This window comes from Dendropsophus ebraccatus, chromosome 11 (genome assembly GCF_027789765.1).
Source record: "Dendropsophus ebraccatus isolate aDenEbr1 chromosome 11, aDenEbr1.pat, whole genome shotgun sequence".
NCBI classification, from domain to species: Eukaryota; Metazoa; Chordata; class Amphibia; order Anura; family Hylidae; genus Dendropsophus; species Dendropsophus ebraccatus.
In genome coordinates, this window is record NC_091464.1 from 27887936 (window position 1) to 27907154 (window position 19219).

The 19219-nt window shown below is 49.1% G+C and overlaps 1 protein-coding gene across 6 annotated transcripts in view; it reads right to left on the minus strand.

Moving 5' to 3' along the window:
- BCOR (BCL6 corepressor) overlaps nucleotides 1–19219 on the minus strand; it is a 160223-nt gene that overhangs the window by 32215 nt on the left and 108789 nt on the right. The window contains exon 1 of one of the 6 annotated variants that reach the window (XM_069946023.1): nucleotides 13715–13739. The exons of 2 other annotated variants lie outside the window; for them this stretch is intronic. The gene's annotated coding sequence lies outside the window, so the exon portion shown is untranslated. Of the gene's footprint in view, nucleotides 1–10026; nucleotides 10374–13714; nucleotides 13740–19219 lie in introns of those variants that run through there. 3 more of the 6 variants (XM_069946020.1, XM_069946024.1, XM_069946017.1) reach the window with 3 other exon arrangements.

Consider the following 19219-nt stretch of genomic DNA (forward strand, 5'->3'; position numbering starts at 1 on the left):
TAATTCATATACCGATGCAACCTGGCATCTAATTTCTCATCGGTTCACGCCAAGTAAAATGGCGGACGTTATTTACACAATGACCCCCGCTTTTATGAAAGAAGGCCGGTCGTTTTTGCATAGTGTGAACCTAGTCGTACAGTTTCTGGCTAGGATGGGTCAATGTGAATGAGGCCTGTAGTCGGCGACCCTCTCGGCAGCCTGACATGGCTGCTTCCCAGCCGGAATATGTATGCACGTAGGCCTGCCTGTTTACTACGTCTTAGAAGAAATAATGAGAGCGCTGTCTAATCAGCTTGGATGGCGTCTCCATCGCCAGCAGGACCAGTGGGGCATACACATGGCAGCGCACAGCGCTCCTGCTTTCCCCCTGCTGTGCCGAGACGCGATCCGAGAATTAAACAGGCTCCTATTATTATTTTACAGTCTCCGATGCAGACAGCCTCCTCTGTGACTTTCCTCGCAGCTGTAGGCGAGCTGGAGCGCTGACTTTACCCTTCACACTCCGGAATGGAGCGCAGCTATTTGTACGGACGCGCTTACGAGACGTTTTCATGCTACGCCACGATGATACGGCCGACTCGTCTTCTTCTGGGTGGTCTAAAAGATTCCCTGCAAAAGGATTTGGTCTATACAAGTAACCAGGGTGGGGATATTAAACAGAGCCCCCCTCTTACTACACTGGTGACGTGCTTCCACTCCAAAGCTTTCTCACACTCGTGTGTCTGCGCTGCTTCTCTCGCTTCCATTCCCCCGATGAACACGAGCGGGGACTCTGAAGGGTTAATAGCTGGAGGACACATGACAGGAGACAGTCTCGCAGTGCTAGGCGCAGTGTAGGGGGAAACAGCTGCTTCCACACAATGATCGCATTTCTTACGAGCGCGATGCACTTGAGCCAAACTATGCGGTGACTTGCTCCAGCAGGTTTCGTGTTTATGTGTCTCACTACATCACACAGCCCGATAGGACACGGAGTGCTAATCTCTGCCAGAAAGGCAACATTTCACCGATAGAACATAAAAGTGGCGACGTGCTCGACTCTCCCGTCTGAGTACACCATGTAAATTGGCTTGTCATTTATTAGAGGAGGCCAGGACGTTACACTGCGCGCTCCGTGGGGACACTCATTACGCAGACAGCGGAAAGGGCGCCAAATGGAACAGCACGCAGGCCTCAAGTACTACGGCATATGGCGGCCACTAGTTACCCCAGGAGGTGGCAGGCTTGGGGAGTGTGATCTCCCAGCATCCCTGGTAGATCTACTTTGTTTGCCGCAATGGCCAGGAATATTCACATTCAGGCTATGTTCACACACAGTATTGCCGTCAGTCTTTATATTCAACCAAAACCAGGAGTGGATTAAAAACACAGGAACATGGAGTAAAATAACACCTACTAAAAACGGATACTAGAAAATAGTAGTGTCTACATAGATAGATGCACGCTACATATTTATTTATTTTAATTTTTTTTTATTTAATCACTTGTAAAATATACTCACAGAGGCTATGTCCCCACTAAGTAAAAAGAAGGGTAAACAGCTGTTATTTGCACTTATTTTTACATTGTGTGAGCATAGCCTAAACAAAGCAATAAAACGCCCCACCCCCATGAGGCTGCCCCTGTCTATAAGTACCATCATGGGATAAGCCACATGGCAGGGTCTGTGGTGCAGCATATAGCTTGGTTATTTGTGTTTTTTATGCTGCAGGAAGCTCTCCAGGCTAAGTAGATACCGGTGAGTGATTATAGATCAGATAGATATAGATACCGGTCAGTGATTATAGATACAGATAGATATAGATACAGGTCAGTGATTATAGATACAGATAGATATAGATACAGGTCAGTGATTATAGATACAGATGTAGATACAGGTCAGTGATTATAGATACAGATAGATATAGATACCGGTCAGTGACTATAGATACAGATAGATATAGATACCGGTCAGTGAATATAGATACAGATAGATATAGATACCGGTCAGTGATTATAGATACAGATAGATATAGATACCGGTCAGTGATTATAGATACAGATAGATATAGATATAGATACAGGTTAGTGATTATAGATACAGATAGATATAGATACCGGTCAGTGATTATAGATACAGATAGATATAGATACCGGTCAGTGATTATAGATACAGGTCAGTGATTATAGATACAGGTCAGTGATTATAGATACAGGTCAGTGATTATAGATACAGATAGATATAGATACCGGTCAGTGATTATAGATACAGGTCAGTGATTATAGATACAGATAGATATAGATACCGGTCAGTGAATATAGATACAGATAGATATAGATACCGGTCAGTGATTATAGATACAGATAGATATAGATACAGGTCAGTGATTATAGATACAGATAGATATAGATACCGGTCAGTGATTATAGATACAGATAGATATAGATACCGGTCAGTGATTATAGATACAGATAGATATAGATACAGGTCAGTGATTATAGATACAGATAGATATAGATACCGGTCAGTGATTATAGATACAGATAGATATAGATACCGGTCAGTGATTATAGATACAGATAGATATAGATACAGGTCAGTGATTATAGATACAGATAGATATAGATATAGATACAGGTCAGTGATTATAGATACAGATAGATATAGATACCGGTCAGTGATTATAGATACAGGTGAGTGATTATAGATACAGATAGATATAGATACAGGTCAGTGATTATAGATACAGATAGATATAGATACAGGTCAGTGATTATAGATACAGATAGATATAGATACAGGTGAGTGATTATAGATACAGACAGATATAGATATAGATACAGGTCAGTGATTATAGATACAGATAGATATAGATACAGGTGAGTGATTATAGATACAGACAGATATAGATATAGATACAGGTCAGTGATTATAGATACAGATAGATATAGATACAGGTCAGTGATTATAGATACAGATAGATATAGATACAGGTCAGTGATTATAGATACAGATAGATATAGATACAGGTGAGTGATTATAGATACAGACAGATATAGATACAGGTCAGTGAATATAGATACAGGTCAGTGATTATATAGTTACATAGTTAATACGGTTGAAAAAAGACACATGTCCATCAAGTTCAACCAAGGAGGGGATGGATACAGGGAAGGGGGAGGGGTGATAGGTTCTATACATATGCATAGATACAGATAGATATAGATACAGGTCAGTGAATATAGATACAGGTCAGTGATTATAGATACAGATAGATATAGATACAGGTCAGTGACTATAGATACAGATAGATATAGATACAGGTCAGTGACTATGTGGCCTTTTAGCCTTTGTTCACACATCAGTTTGGGGCAGTTGGTTTTTATTTTAGCAGATAGGGACAGAGCTCCGGATTTGTGTCCCGTTCAGCTCCCATCATTCACCTTGGAGGGAAGGGATATCGACTGTTTCCATGTTACATTAGTATAATGGTGACAGTCACGGCCACCTTACCTATCCTAGCTGATGTAAGGAGCGTGATGCGGTTACCACACGCACTGGCGCAGTGTTATTAGCGCGTTTACCACACGCACTGGCGGGGTGTTATTAGCGCGTTTACCACACGCACTGGCGCGGTGTTATTAGCGCGGTTACCACACGCACTGGCGCAGTGTTATTAGCGCGGTTACCACACGCACTGGCGCGGTGTTATTAGCGCGGTTACCACACGCACTGGCGCAGTGTTATTAGCGCGGTTACCACACGCACTGGCGCGGTGTTATTAGCGCGGTTACCACACGCACTGGCGCAGTGTTATAGCTCGCTGTGTGCCATTGCGGTGAGCCATCAGCCGGAGCCCCGGGAGCGGCCGTTTATTATCCGTATTAATCACGCAGAACGCTCGCAGCTGTCCCCGCGGGGCTGCCATCTCATCTCCGCTCCGTGCCTGCAGCTCGTTCCGCCTCAGCTCCCGATCTTTCGCGCACTTTCCGGGCTGTCTCCTGCGGCCACGGACCTAGGACGTGTATTTATGTGCGCGCCTCTATGGACACGAGGGGGTGACACTGTCTGCTGTGTGCGCCCACCCGTGACTCCGGACCGTACAAGATCACACAGGGAGAGGACACGGAACGCCAGCACTAGTGACAGCCAGCCAAGGGGTTAACACCGGATGACGTTACTTCAGGAAAGTACTAGAGGGCATCAGGGGGCAACGACTGAGCCGGTGCCAACCCGCGCCGCCTGCGTCACTGATTATCAGCGGCCCCGGAGCGTCTGATCAGTGTGTGCTTACTGCCGGCCGCCGCTTCCTGCATCTGACTAGGAGGGGGAGGGGGGAGACGCACTGCTATTCACACACGGAGCGGCACACGGCAGGAGCGCTGATCCATGTATATGGAGTCTCATCACAAAGCAGCCTACACGGAGACTGGCGCACACACACGGAGCTATAGGGACCATATAAGTGTAATGGCCAAATACGTAGCTATAGGGACCATATACGTGTAATGGCCAAATACGTAGCTATAGGGACCATATAAGTAGCTATAGTGATGCTATAAGTAGCATATAGTAATCATATAAGTAGCTATAGGGACCATATAAGTAGCTATAGGGACCATATAAGTAGCTATAGGGACCATATAAGTATAGTGACCATATAAGTAGCTATAGTGATGATGTAAGTAGCATATAGTAATCATATAAGTAGTTATAGTGACCATATAAGTATAGTGGCCATATAAGTAGCTATAGTGATGCTATAAGTAGCATATAGTAATCATATAAGTAGCTATAGTGACCATATAAGTATAGTGACCATATAAGTAGTTATAGTGACCATATAAGTAGCTATAGGGACCATATAAGTATAGTGACCATATAAGTAGTTATATTGACCATATAAGTAGCTATAATAGTGACCATATAAGTAGTTATAGTGACCATATAAGTAGCTATAATAGTGACCATATAAGTAGTTATAGTGACCATATAAGTAGCATATAGTAATCATATAAGTAGCTATAGGGACCATATAAGTATAGTGACCTTATAAGTAGTTATAGTGACCATATAAGTAGCTATAATAGTGGCCATATAAGTAGCTATAATAGTGGCCATATAAGTAGCTATAGTGCTGATAAGTGTACCTAGATGGTAATGTTACCAGTATACTGCTGGCCAGGGATAACGCATGAGAGGCGGCCACCAGCTGTAAGGACAGGGACACACATCGCTCCCGGCATGCTGGCTCCGTGTGCGGCATCTGGCAGACAGAGCCATAAAAGGGTTAAGTGCGCAGTGAGACGCGTAACGCACGGCTGGAGCCCTCTAGCTGCGCATTATAGCTGTCACTTCCCGGCCCGCAGTGCTTTATTGCGCTTATGAAATGGCCCATCTCGCCTAATTGCTTACATATTCATATCCTCCGCGAGACGGCCGGGAGACCGGGGATGAACGGGGCTGCTCGCGTCTCAGCGCTCCGGGAAAGGACGCAAAAAACCCGCAATAGCTGCCGTCACGTCACCCGCCACCCGTGTGTCATCTGTAACCCTTGTATAAGGCTTAATGAGCGCCGGTATAAAGAAGGTCACATCCAGCCCGTCTTAAGAGGCGGCCATAAAACGGAGCAATTAGTGTTTTACAATCGCCGCGGCTCCGTGTCTGCGCGTAATGACATGACATAAGCGGAGTCTGGCGCTGCACGGAGCACTCCCCGCCACCACCACCACCACACCAGAGGCTGCACGGAGCACTCCCCGCCACCACCACCACACCAGAGGCTTCACGGAGCGCTCCCCACCACCACAACAGCCACTGCACGGAGCGCTGCACCACCACCACCACTATAGCCACTACACGGAGTGCTGCACCACCACTATAGCCACTACACGGATCGCTGCACCACCACTATAGCCACTACACGGAGTGCTGCACCACCACTATAGCCACTACACGGAGTGCTGCACCACCACCACTATAGCCACTACACGGAGTGCTGCACCACCACTATACGGATCGCTGCACCACCACTATAGCCACTACACGGAGTGCTGCACCACCACCACTATAGCCACTACACGGATCGCTGCACCACCACTATAGCCACTACACGGAGTGCTGCACCACCACTATAGCCACTACACGGAGTGCTGCACCACCACCACTATAGCCACTACACGGAGTGCTGCACCACCACTATACGGATCGCTGCACCACCACTATAGCCACTACACGGAGTGCTGCACCACCACCACTATAGCCACTACACGGATCGCTGCACCACCACTATAACCACTACACGGAGTGCTGCACCACCACTATAGCCACTACACGGAGTGCTGCACCACCACCACTATAGCCACTACACGGAGCGCTGCACCACCACTATAGCCACTACACGGATCGCTGCACCACCACTATAGCCACTACACGGAGTGCTGCACCACCACTATAGCCACTACACGGAGTGCTGCACCACCACCACTATAGCCACTACACGGAGCGCTGCACCACCACTATAGCCACTACACGGATCGCTGCACCACCACTATAGCCACTACACGGAGTGCTGCACCACCACTATAGCCACTACACGGAGTGCTGCACCACCACCACTATAGCCACTACACGGAGTGCTGCACCACCACTATAGCCACTACACGGAGTGCTGCACCACCACCACTATAGCCACTACACGGATCGCTGCACCACCACTATAACCACTACACGGAGTGCTGCACCACCACTATAGCCACTACACGGAGTGCTGCACCACCACCACTATAGCCACTACACGGAGCGCTGCACCACCACTATAGCCACTACACGGATCGCTGCACCACCACTATAGCCACTACACGGAGTGCTGCACCACCACTATAGCCACTACACGGAGTGCTGCACCACCACCACTATAGCCACTACACGGAGTGCTGCACCACCACTATACGGATCGCTGCACCACCACTATAGCCACTACACGGATCGCTGCACCACCACTATAACCACTACACGGAGTGCTGCACCACCACTATAACCACTACACGGAGTGCTGCACCACCACTATAACCACTACACGGAGCGCTGCACCACCACTATAACCACTACACGGAGTGCTGCACCACCACTATAACCACTACACGGAGTGCTGCACCACCACCACTATAGCCACTACACGGAGTGCTGCACCACCACCACTATAGCCACTACACGGAGTGCTGCACCACCACCACTATAGCCACTACACGGATCGCTGCACCACCACTATAACCACTACACGGAGTGCTGCACCACCACGGCGGATACATTCAGTCTTGTTTACTTTCCAAACAGACAATCCGCAGCTATTTGTGGCCCCCACGTCACGCGTGCTCCGCTCCAGCCACCGCTCTGACTTCAGGAGTTCAAAAGTGCAACTTACAGCAAACACGATTATCCAGTCGGAAAAAATGCCGAAGCCGCACGGCGCGGGGAGCGATCAGTCATTAACCCCGTCCTCCCCGGGCGATAACCCGGCCGTGCCCCGGCTGCGGCTCCGTGACGGAAGAGACTACAGCGGCGGCGGCTGAACAAACACGCGGCTGCCAGGAGTCCTGAGGTGATCGCAAGAGAGCGAGACTTAACTCCTTGTAATCCGCACCACATCCCGCTCCTCCGGCTGCTCCCCGGGAGAGGCCATAATACGGCGTGCTATCCCCGGGAGCAGACGCTTCTTAACCCCTCACTACCCGCACAGCTACCATGATAACCGCACTCAGTGTCCCGGCAGCCGGTACCGCGTCCCCCGCCATCTAGAAGAAACTTCCATTACTGGTCGTTAATAATTCAGCTCGGCGGATGTTCGGTCTCGTCTCCTGCCCGCACACAAGATTAATGGTGTGCTGCTGCAATCAGCCGCGCGGCGGGGGGCGCGGATCCGGAGGGAGGAGGGGGGGGAGCTCGCCTTATAGATTAGCGGATATTTTATGGCAACTGGAGCCCGGTGTCCTCACACATCATCCTGACCAAAGCTGTCACCGGAAATCAATGGTGTCAATGACAGCGGCCACAGTCCCCGGACAGACGCCTCATGAGTACAACGGAGACCACAGACACCACCGAATACTGGCGGACACCGGTGACCCGAAGCCGAGACAAAGCCGGCACACCACCCGCTAATCCGGCTCCGCGCAGGGGGCGATGCGCTATTCCCGTGATAATCTGCCCGTCACGTACATAGAATAATACGGGAGTAACACGGGCGCTGTATGTGCTGTATGCGCGATCCGGGCAGAACTTGTATGGAACAATACTGAGCGCACCCCCGAGCGTCTATATAGCACATATCATAGCGTCTATATAGCACATATCATAGCGTCTATATAGCAGTATCATAGCGTCTATATAGCAGTATCATAGCGTCTATATAGCAGTATCATAGCGTCTATATAGCAGTATCATAGCGTCTATATAGTACATATCATAGCGTCTATATAGTACATATCATAGCGTCTATATAGTACATATCACAGCGTCTATATAGCAGTATCACAACGTCTATATAGTAGTATCACAGCGTCTATATAGTACATATCAGCCTCTATACAGCAGTATCATAGCGTTATATAGTACATATCAGCCTCTATATAGCAGTATCATAGCGTCTATATAACACATATTATAGCGTCTATACAGCAGTATCATAGCGTCTATCCAGTATGTATCATAGCGTCTATATAGCACATATCATAGCGTCTATATAGCACATATCATAGCGTCTATATAGCACATATCATAGCGTCTATATAACACATATTATAGCGTCTATACAGCAGTATCATAGCGTCTATATAGTACATATCATAGCGTCTATATAGCACATATCACAGCGTCTATATAGTAGTATCACAGCGTCTATATAGTAGTATCACAGCGTCTATATAGTAGTATCACAGCGTCTATATAGTAGTATCACAGCGTCTATATAGTAGTATCACAGCGTCTATATAGCAGTATCACAGCGTCTATATAGCAGTATCACAGCGTCTATAGAACACATATTATAGTGTATATACAGCAGTATCATAGCGTCTATATAGTACATATCATAGCGTCTATATAGCAGTATCATAGCGTCTATATAGTACATATGATAGCGTCTATATAGCAGTATCAGAGTCTATATAGTACATATCAGCGTCTATATAGCAGTATCACAGCGTCTATATAGTACATATCATAGCGTCTATATAGCACATACAGCATCTTTATAGCAGTATCACAGCCTCTATACAGCAGTATCATAGCGTCTATATAGCACATATAGCGTCTATATAGCACATATCATAGCGTCTATAGCACATACCATAGCGTCTATATAGCAGTATCATAGCGTCCAGTGTATATATAGCGTCTATCCAGTATGTATCATAGCGTCTATATAGCACACACATCATAGCGTCTATATAGCACACATCATAGCGTCTATATAGCACACATCATAGCGTCTATATAGCACACATCATAGCGTCTATATAGTACATATAGCGTAAAATACAGTACGTATCATAGCGTCTATATAGTACATATATCCCCTATACAGCACATATAACCTCAATACAGCAGTATCCTAGCGTCTATACAGTACATATAACATCTATACAGTACGTATAGAATCTGTATATAGTAAATATCACCTACACGATAGATATCACCATATACCATACATACAGTACAGTCCGTACAGTTCCGTATCGCACACTTCATGCGCTCCGGACACAGGCTGCGCCCCCCGGGACATTCCCCGATATCTCCCCCCCCCCCCCCCCCCCCGGGGATCGCGGTGATCGGTGACACGGCGCACTGTGGGGATCGCAGCACGGACCCGCGGTAACAGACATAAAAGGGAACTTCCCGTAGAAGAGCGATAGAAGTGTGATGTCCGGACTGCGCTCCCGGTACAGCACTACCGGTCACCACTAACCAACTGCGCCATCCCGGACAAGTGCTGTCCCGGGAACCGTCACTGCACACACCGCTCAGTCCCCGGACCCCGCTCCTACCTGCGCACCGGGGCTAGTCCGTCCTCAGCAGCGAAGCTTCCTCAGGCAGCAGAGGTCCGTGTCCGGCACCGATCCTCCGTGTAATTCCCGCTGATAGTACGGCAGTCCCGCCGCAGCATCCTTCCCGGAGAAGTGTATATATATATAATCCCGCGAGTGTGGCGTCCTGTTCCCGGAGTCCGGGGCTCCCGCCGTCACAGCGCCGCTCTCCGCGCTCCTCTCTCCTCACGCGCCGCGGACCTACTAAAGTTTATTATTGTTATTTGCAGCAGCAGCAGCAGCGGTGTCGGCGGGCGGGTGCGCACAGCGGAGGAGAATGATCCGGCCCTCCCCGGGAGGAGGAGGGGGAGGAGGCGCTGGGTGGGGGGTGGGTTAGCGAGGTCAATCTCCGAAGCCCCCAGGAAAGAAGAAAGATGAGCGGTGGGAGGCGGCAGCAGGAGCAGCGCCAGCCCCCCTCCCCCTCTCGCTTCCTCCCTCTCCTCCCCCGGTGTTAGCTGGGGGAGCGGCGGCGGCTGTGGTGCTGAGGGGAAGCCCGGCAGCGCACGGAGCCGCACCGTGTAATGTCCGCTGATAATGGCGCACACGTGCTCGGGAGAATGTGACACCGTCCCCGTCCTCCGTGACAAGCTCCGTGTCCGGCTGCTGCCGCTTCTTCTCTCTGTGAGACGTGATGTCCCGCTGACACTCCCCAGACAGGCGGCAATTACCTTCCGCCCATCCCCCCCGCTCTTCCTGCCTGTCTCCCCATCATGTCCTCATTACACACGCGGCGGCGGCGGAGGCTGCGCTAATTCTTTCCATCTCTTCTTCCTCCGTGTAATCTCTCTTCCTGTAACGGCCCCGTCCTCCGCCCGGGATGCTCGCTGTCTCTGCCGGGAAACGGGGTCACCCACGTGCCCGAGAATAGACTGTGCGCGGTGTCCGGGGATGTGGCCGCCATACACACTATGTACCTGTACACACCACATGGACTGTCCGGAAAACCGCAATATAGCGATGTCATCGGACAATAAGGGATGTCACCATCCAATACCGCACACATAACGCGATATTGGTGTTATTGATTAGTCTAGGTTCACATCAGAGTTTTATTCATTGTTCTTCACCCTCATAGGGGAAGAACAATGAGGGCACAGTGGTGCGGTATCCACCATCCGTGACCCCATCAGGTTTCCGTCAGGGGTTTCAGCACATCACGCTGCGTTATTTTGTCCTAAAGGATGCAAGTGTGAACAGGGCCCTATTGTGATGTATCGCTGTATTGCAGTGTGAACCTGGCCTTATTCCTCTGGTTCTCTGTCACTGATCCCCACAATAGCCGATACTCATCAGTACAATTGCAGCCGTTTTCTGGAGTGATCGTCCTGTTTCTGGAGGGCTTCTTACTTCCTCCTACATTAGAGCAGATAATGCAGGGCTCATACTGGCCGCCATCTATGCTGTAACCTGCCATGGTCCCATGCTGTACCAGGCTGGGCACACACTGGCATCACATCACAACCTGCCAGGCTTCAGGTCTATAGGGGGCCCAGTCACCACCAGCGCCACAGATACTGGTATAGAGTTTCTAGTGGAGAGCAATGTATCAGTCACAGATGTATAGACGGTATATTCCCAGGATGTATAGATGGTATATTCCCAGGATGTATAGATGGTATATGCCCAGGATGTATAGATGGTATATTCCCAGGATGTATAGATGGTATATGCCCAGGATGTATAGATGGTATATTCCCAGGATGTATAGATGGTATATTCCCAGGATGTATAGACGGTATATTCCCAGGATGTATAGACGATATATTACCAGGATGTATAGATGGTATATTCCCAGGATGTATAGATGGTATATTCCCAGGATGTATAGATGGTATATTCCCAGGATGTATTGATGGTATATTCCCAGTATGCCCTGGGGCTTTCACATCATCAGGACCACCACTGACCCCAAGGCTTGTCTGCTAGACTCCCACTATGCTCAGGTGCCATATACTGTGCCAGTGGCAGGGTCTGACCCCTATCAGTACCAGCATACTTATCATTCTGTCAGGATAAGTACTTACCGTTCTCACCCTATCAGTACCAGCATACTTGCCGTTCTCACCCTATCAGTACCAGCATACTTACCGTTCTCACCCTATCAGTACCAGCATACTTACCATTTTGCCAGGATAAGTACCAGCATACTTACCATTCTGTCAGGATAAGTACTTACCGTTCTCACCCTATCAGTACCAGCATAGTTACCGTTCTCACCCTATCAGTACCAGGATACTTACCGTTCTCACCCTATCAGTACCAGCATACTTACCATTCTCCCAGGTGCAGGGTAGTAACACAACGGGAATATGACATTACTATAGCCCCCAGGCTCCGCTCACATCTGCTTCATGCTTTCCATATATGACGCAAACTATGATGGCAGACGGATCCCAATGACTTACAATGGGATCTGCTGGATACCACTGAGGTGCCAGTCAGTACATTGGGGCCCCTGGATACCACTGAGGTGCCAGTCAGTACATTGGGGCCCCTGGATACCACTGAGGTGCCAGTCAGTACATTGGGGCCCCTGGATACCACTGAGGTGCCAGTCAGTACATTGGGGCCCCTGGATACCACTGAGGTGCCAGTCATTACATTGGGGCCCCTGGATACCACTGAGGTGCCAGTCAGTACATTGGGGCCCCTGGATACCACTAAGGTGCCAGTCATTACATTGGGGCCCCTGGATACCACTGAGGTGCCAGTCAGTACATTGGGGCCCCTGGATACCACTGAGGTGCCAGTCAGTACATTGGGGCCCCTGGATACCACTGAGGTGCCAGTCAGTACATTGGGGCCCCTGGATACCACTGAGGTGCCAGTCAGTACATTGGGGCCCCTGGATACCACTGAGGTGCCAGTCAGTACATTGGGGCCCCTGGATACCACTGAGGTGCCAGTCATTACATTGGGGCCCCTGGATACCACTGAGGTGCCAGTCATTACATTGGGGCCCCTGGATACCACTGAGGTGCCAGTCATTACATTGGGGCCCCTGGATACCACTGAGGTGCCAGTCAGTACATTGGGGCCCCTGGATACCACTGAGGTGCCAGTCAGTACATTGGGGCCCCTGGATACCACTGAGGTGCCAGTAAGTACATTGGGGCCCCTGGATACCACTGAGGTGCCAGTCAGTACATTGGGGCCCCTGGATACCACTGAGGTGCCAGTCAGTACATTGGGGCCCCTGGATACCACTGAGGTGCCAGTCATTACATTGGGGCCCCTGGATACCACTGAGGTGCCAGTCAGTACATTGGGGCCCTAGATACCACTGAGGTGCCAGTCATTACATTGGGGCCCCTAGATACCACTGAAGTGCCAGTCAGTACATTGGGGCCCCTAGATACCACTGAGGTGCCAGTCAGTACAGTAGGAAAGTAGCGCCGCATGCACACAGGGCGGCTTTGTCTCCATCCTCTGACACACATGATAAGACGCATGTCGCAGGAGGTCTCCCCCACAGGCACCATCACTAATCCCCCTGATATAAATGTCGCAGGGGGGGAGGGGGGATAATGTCGCACAGCACTATGAGACTATCTCCCACATCCCCGGTGCAGACGCCGCAGCCCCCGAGCCCCACGCGAGACCTTCCCGTATTTGCTCCACGCTGCAGCCATCCCGGGTGATTTCTTACCAGAAGAATTTGCATTCACACAATCCTTGAACTTCCTCGCTTGGCTCCGGGATTCGTTTGAATGTGAACGCGGAGAATACCGTATATACTGCAATAGGAGAGCAGCCAGAGAGGGCTTGTAGAAGAAAGGAAATCCTGCTCCGGCTGCGCTGAGCCCCTGCACGGCTCTCCTGCGGAGAGATCTCTATCATCCCCGAGGGTCCTCCGGCACATGGATGAGGCCGCTCATAGGGATTACATAGGGAGACCCAGTGCCTGCTAATAAGAGGCGTTGTAATCTGTGACTGTGATAAAACGTATCCGGGAGGGGGATGGGATCTGTGGGCTCATCTGTCACGGATCGTTCCCTGGCTGTTATCTCTCCTGTATGTGGTGGGTTCTGTCCTCTCTATACCTATAGGTCCATGAGCAGGGGCACTCCAGCACATTACAGTAAGTGGCCATTGTCCTTGTACCAGGATACACATGGGCCTCCGGTACAGGGGTCACCCAGCTTTCCCAGAATCAGAGAGGACACTTATAGCCCCTCTCCAGCACTCATGTACTTTGCCCTGCACTGAGCAGTTGGGCCGGTGGACGGTGTTGTGCAGCCGCTGTAGGTTGTGTCCCGGGGCTCGGCTTTCTCTGTGTGACAGCAGCAGTCTGTGGTGAGGCCCTTTGATGTGCGGGCTCCCCGGGCCGTGTGTGGGTGTGCGCTCGTCTTTGTGTATTCCGGGCTCTCTCCCGTCCCCGCCGCCCGCGCCCTCCCTCGCCGCTCTCCTCCCTCTCCAGCTTGGCGAGCCTCCAGTTTCCACTGTCTATGGCCTCAGAGTCCTCACAAGAGCTGCAGGCAGCTAAGCTTCCAACACCTCTCCCTGCTCACTACATGAGCGCTTCACTCCCGTTAACCCTCTCACACTGAGCTCGCAGCCTGAGGCTCGTAACCACCTCGTATCCCGACACCGTCATGCTGCGGCCCGCAAAGCCGCACGAGCCCCCGGGAGCCGCACAATGTGACCGAGGCTCTTGTCTGCTACTAGTCTATAGGGGGCACGGCTGGGGGGCTGCTCCTATACATTATAAAGAGCCTATTACAGTGGGAGAACAGGGGTAACACATGGTATCATGGATGATGCAGGTCGCTCCCTGTAATAGGAGTGGGGGCAGCTGACATCAGTGGGCAGCCCAGACATTATAAGGATCGTTCGGGCGGCACCTCCTGCTGCTCCGGTAATAGCACGGTGCGGCGAGCAGGGAACAAGGGGGAGGCAAACGCTGGCCCGCCAGGCCATGTAATATTGTTTTATGGCTGCCTTCACATCTGCGATAAAAGATCTGTTCAGAGCCCTATTCCACCGGGCGATTATCATTCAATTATCGTTAAATCGTTCGAATCTAAACGATAATCGTTCGGTTGAAATGCAGTTAACAATTAACGACCGAACGAGAAATCACTGATCGCTTTATAAGACCTGGACCAATTTTTATCGTTGCTCGTTCGCAAAACATTCGCAAATCGTTCACATTAAATAAGACGTCGTTCGCAGTAGATACGAACGCATTAGCGAAGGAAAAACTATCGCAAATACGATCATAAGTAACGATTATCGCTCCATGGAAATGAGTGAACGTTTTCAGGTCTTTCGCAATAGCGGTCGTTTGAGATCGTTAACGATTATGCCAACTATAATCTGGCCCAATCATTTTAGTCAACGGGCGCCAATCTGCTAGATAGTGATCTGCTAGGTCAACTCTCTATTACTGGACCCGTTATGCCGGGTTTACACGTAGCGATAATTCGCACATAGGTTAAATCGATGAACGACTGTTTACACAGAACAATCTGCAAATTTTTTGCAAACGACCATTTGAGAACATGTTCAAAGGTCAAAATGAACGATTTCTCGCTCGTCGCTTGATCGTTCGCCGTGTTAACACGCACGATTATCATTTGAATTCGATCGTTATCGTGCGAAATTCGCACGATAATCGTTCCGTGTAAACACAGCATTAGACGGCCCAATAATCGTGCAGCAAGGGCTCCACAGCTTCCCAGCAACAGCAGTGTCTGAGCCAATCGCAGGACCAGACCGCCACGATTGGCTGAGCAGCCTGTCAGATGACAGAAGGCGCAGACGCCAGGACCAGGAAGCTGCGGAGTACAGGAGAGAAGACCGGGAACAGGGAAAGGTTAGGGATCAGGTGTTTGGGTAATCGTCAGCCGTTGGCCGCGCTTCGCTATTACACGAGATTGGCGCCCAACGATTTTAGGTCCAGCTGATCATTTGTTTGATCATTTCATCAGCTGATCGTTGTTTCTATTAGTAGGAGAGAAAAACGGCCCGATTCAGCCAATTATCGCTCCGTGTAGTAGGGCCCTTAGGGTCCATTTACACAGAAAGCCAAAGATTTGAAACCAAAGCCAGAAATGGATTTGAAAAGAGGAGAAATCTCAGGCTTTCCTTTATGACATGATCTCTGTGTATAGTCTGTTTCTGGCTTTGGCTTCAAATCTCTGTCAGATACTCTTTCCGTGTATATGGACCCTTAGTCTAAGGCCACATTCACACGTCTGTTGTTCTGTCCGCAATTGCGGACAGAACATAGTACCAATGGTATTCAATGGTCCCGTTCACATGTCCATACGTGTATACGGGGCCACAATCCGTGCCGCAAAAAAAAAAAGAACATGTAATGGGAACTGCATTTTGCGGCACGGAGCGCTATGGTAATGAAGCGGCATTGTAGTGCTCTGTGAAGCACGGAGCACTACAGATGCACATTTGTAGTGCAGGCCGCGGGTCCACGGTCACTGGCTGCACTACAGATGTGTGAATGTAGCCTAAGACGTTAAGATAAACGGATCCACATGGTGGAATCCTATACACGATAATGGCAGCAGCTAAGACTACGAACAGTCAACTTCTTGCCATGTACTCTGTCTGTGTAGTGGAATCCCACACAGACATTGTTGGGGGGAGATTTATGAAGGGGTGTAAATATACACCTGGTGTAAACTGCCCACAGCAACCAATCACAGCTCTTCTTATATTTTACCAGAGCTGAAAGCTGAGCTGTGATTGGTTGCTGTGGGCAGTTTACACCAGGTGTATATTTACACCCTTTCATAAATCTCCCCCTCTATGTTGAGGAATTGGACCAAACATAGTCACTAGAGATGAGCAAACCGGGTTCAGGTTCGAGTCGATCCGAACCCGAACGTTCGGCATTTGATTAGCGGTGGCTGCAGAACTTGGATAAAGCTCTAAAGTTGTCTGGAAAACATGGATACAGCCAATGACTATATCCATGTTTTCCACATAGCCTTAGGGCTTTATCCAAGTTCAGCAGCCACCACTAATCAAATGCCGAAAGTTCGGGTTGGGATGGACTCGAGCATGCTACAGGTTCGCTCATCTCTAATAGTCACAGAAAACATTTGGCCAATTGAAGTCTATGGGCCTGTCAGCAACACGCCGGGCTTTATGTCTGCATTTTTTTTTTGACAGAATGTTGACCTATATCTCAGTGTAATCCGTAAAGGGCAACTAACAGCAGGGTAGAAGAATCTCATAGAGCAGGAGACGCGGAGTTAGGGGGCATTCACACGTTCCCTGGTTACAGTCCATACTGCGGCCGGAGGCATGGAGCTTCCAGCATTATGATTTATTATGATACTGGAAGCTACAAATCAGCCTAAATCTTTGCGCTACTGTACTGACAGCCACGTAGTGTCCAGTGTCTCCTGTCCTATGGGGACATAACAGCTGGGTAGATCCTTCTAACCTGCTGTTAGTTTCCCTTTAAAAAAAAATGAAGTGACTGCATCCTAAGAAGCCCAAAGCTTCCATTCAGCTATGACTATAATAGGAGGTATAGGTGGGCGGACACACCAGGTGCTGCGCAGCTCCCAAAGAAAACATTTGGTAAGACTGCAACCTGCCAGACTGCTATTCTACTCAGCCTTACGTTCGTCAGACACAAATGGTCACCTGGGACCCCATTAACTTTAATAGGGTGTGACGAATTTTTGGTATTCCGTATTCCTGATTACAAGAATTATATTATACTTGTCAAAAACACTGGAAAGCTTGACAGAGGCCCTTATGGGAGTTCATAACCTTGGGCTTAACGCGAGCCTGTTACCCCCTGACTGCCTACTGGGTTAGGATATCAATAAACCATTCTCTTCTTTGACCAAATGAAGGCGTTTTTTTTTTTTTTTTTTTAACATACAAACATAGACACAGGCAATAAAGGTATGTCCCAAATGCTTTTACTGTTATTTATCCACGGGTGCTGCCTGCTCGGTAGGTGATCGGGAGGGGGGGCACAGATTTCCTTTAAGCTCTCAGCAATCTTCTCCAACTCCACCACAGACAGGCACAATGTGATCAGCCAAGCGTGCAGCATGGTTACTATTGCCTTAGGAAGGAGAGGATTAGTGGCAATCCTGGAGGGGAGGGAAAGTTTGCAGGAGGGGAAGTTAGGACATGTAAGCCCGGTTTCAGGCAAGTGTAATATGGCGGTAAGTTTAAGCCCAACCAGGGACCTACAAGCCTGAAAAGAAGACATCATAAGAACCTGATACCTTTCATTCCAGCATTAGACTTAGGGTCCTATTCAACCGGACGATTATCGTTCAGATAATCGTTAAATCGTTCGAATCTAAACGATAAACATTCGGTTGAAATGCAGTTATCGATTAACAAACGAACAAGAAATCGTTGATCACTTTATAAGACCTGGACCTATTTTTATCGTTGCTCGTTCGCAAAACAATCGCATTGAATAAGACGTCAGTTGATCGTTCGCAGTAGATACGAACGCAATAGCGAAGAAAAAATGATCGCAAATACAATCATAAGTAACGATTATCGCTCCATGGAAATGAGTGAACGTTTTCAGGTCTTTCGCAATAGCGGTCGTTTGAGATCGTTAATCGCGTGTCTAAGTGTTCAGACCTGTACTGATCAAGAGAACGAGCTGGGAGAAGGTCCTCTCCCGGCTCTGTGCCATGTCATCAGTCGGGCTCATAATGTAAGTCTATGGAGCCCAACTGATTATGTTGACACAGAGAGGGGAGCAGACGCGCTGCAGCACGGTCCTCTCCCCGCTCATTCTGACGATTGGTACGATGAATGTTCTGATCTCGACCGATCAAAACTTTAGACATTTCTCTATGACATCTCAAAAGTTTTCTATGATGACAGTGACACTTTAAAGCTCTAATACCGATACAAGACATGCCCAATCCAACGTGTTTGGCAGCTTTAGCTGCTTTTGGCCTTTGTATTCAGTGGTATCCTGCTGTATGATATAGGGTTTTATAACAGTGTGTATCAATAATTCGATTGGAATGTGGGGGATAAAGAGGTTATCTTTATCTTTATTCTGATTCTAAAGTAGGGATGGTCCGAACCCTTTTGAGGTTCGGGTTCGTATGAACCCGAACGCTCGGCATCAGATTCCCGCTGTCTGCCCGCTCCGTGGAGCGGGTGGATCCAGCGGGAGGACCGCCTACAA